The sequence below is a fragment of the Hyperolius riggenbachi genome, chromosome 1, assembly GCF_040937935.1.
Source record: "Hyperolius riggenbachi isolate aHypRig1 chromosome 1, aHypRig1.pri, whole genome shotgun sequence".
Classification (NCBI taxonomy): domain Eukaryota; kingdom Metazoa; phylum Chordata; class Amphibia; order Anura; family Hyperoliidae; genus Hyperolius; species Hyperolius riggenbachi.
In genome coordinates, this window is record NC_090646.1 from 182,948,935 (window position 1) to 182,950,823 (window position 1,889).

Consider the following 1,889-nt stretch of genomic DNA (forward strand, 5'->3'; position numbering starts at 1 on the left):
GTTTTAGTCCCAGACTGAATTCCAAATTTCTTCTAGTTTGGATACAGAAAAAAAGACTTTTTTTGCCACTGAAATTTGCATCCACGGTGCCTCTAAGAGGCCGTAAGTGGGACAGTTTCAGAAAATTAAGAGTGAAGTTTGCTTGCAAAGAAAAAAAAATGGAACGAGTGTGTGCAAAGCTTATTTTCTTGTTTTTGAGCAAAATGTAAACACATTCCTTGGAACAAAGCTGTTGTAGCCTGTTCTGTTGGGAACTTGTTTTTTGTTGTGAGGCTGTGGTGAATGTAAAAAAAAAATAAAAAAAAAATGCATTAGAACTGACAAACATGTTTTAAAAAAAAAAAAGAAACCGCATACAAAACAGTCGGAATTTTGCTGGTCAGGCACAATAAATGACAGTATTCAGTGGGGTAGACAGCTGTTACAGTTAAGTAGGGCAAGTTGACAAGTGAAGCAGAAGGCAAAAGGACAATTTTTTTTGCAGAGCAAGCTTCACTTGCAGATAACAAAACCATACAATTGTTGAATAATTTGCCTCATGTTCCAAGAGTCACAACTCAAGCTGAACTGTGAAAAGTGGTTTAACACTGTATCCTATGCGACATTTTGATTTTTTTTCTTTCTTAGTGTTTTTTCTCTCGCTCTTTGTTTTTTTTTTTGTTGTTGTTTTTTTTTTTTTCCTTTTTGTTTTATTTTCTTTTTCTTTCTTTTTTTTGTGTTCTGTTCCTCCTCATCCTGTTTTTGTTTTATTATTTATAGTCTGGTTTTAAAATCAGATTCCATTTCGTTCATTTTACAGTTCTGTAACAACCTGATACAACGGAGGAAAACATTGTTTAAAGGGATTGTGTCTATGGTTTGATTCACTTAGAAATTTTATTTTCTTATAACTTAAGTGCAATAAAATGTGTTTTTTCATGTTATGCATTTTCATTTGTGTGTTTTTTGTTTTAGGTGGTGAGTTAGTAAAGTAAAAGTGAAGTAAAACTTACTAAATATAGCTCCAGCTCCCTGATATTTTCTTAGAGGCAGATATATTTTTCGCAAAATCTTTATTTGCATGTTTGGGCATAATTAAAGGACCCCTCGCTTAAAAACTGTAACATGTAAGTGTGTACATGTACATTTCTCCCAGAATGAAATACACTATTATTATTATTATTTATTGTATTTATAAAGCGCCAACATATTACGCAGCGCTGGACAATAATTTAGGTTACAGACAATATTTAGGGGTGACAAACAGCAATATGACAATACAGGAATACAAGAAAACCAGATCACACAGCACAGTATGAGTACCAGGTAATGCTTAGTCAGTCACTGGATGGAGCATGGAGGTTAGGCAAGTTAGGTTCACTCAAATGCATAGCATGGGTGCACAGTAATGGAGGTGCATGATCATAAATTATTTTTATATGTTGACAGAGCTAGCAGGTTTTGGAGTAGTGGATCTCCTTATGGGGGATTATCAGGGTCTTCTTTATTTACAAAAATCACTTCATGAATGGTAATGTCTCAGTCCAACTGCTAAAATAGTGTGCAAATAAAAAGGGTGGCAAAGTGACCTCTTTTTATAGAATCTGTCCAGCGAAGGATTTTGTTAAGAAAAAAAGATACTGAGAATCCCCTGTGAGTAGATAGAGTAGTCTGATTCCTGTCAGATTTTTACTACCTACTGTATGCAACCATCACAAAGGAGAAAAGTGATTTTGTAGTGGCTTTTTATCTAGGAGAAATGTACTTCTTATGCATATGTGTACACATGTATTATGAATGTTGCAGTTTTCTGCAATAGTGGTCCTTTAACATATACATATCAATTACTCCATCACTTTGGAGTAATTGATGTGGCACCCCAATGCATTGCATAGACATGTACATCCCTT

At 34.4% G+C, this 1,889-nt stretch overlaps 1 protein-coding gene across 6 annotated transcripts in view; it reads left to right on the forward strand.

The window, feature by feature from the left end:
• FBXW7 (F-box and WD repeat domain containing 7) overlaps nucleotides 1-923 on the forward strand; it is a 312,068-nt gene extending 311,145 nt beyond the window's left edge. For all 6 annotated transcript variants that reach the window (XM_068278997.1, XM_068279003.1, XM_068279011.1 and 3 more), the window contains one exon: nucleotides 1-923. This exon is cut by the window's left edge and continues 1,049 nt beyond it. The gene's annotated coding sequence lies outside the window, so the exon portion shown is untranslated.
• The last annotated feature ends 966 nt before the right edge of the window (nucleotides 924-1,889 follow it).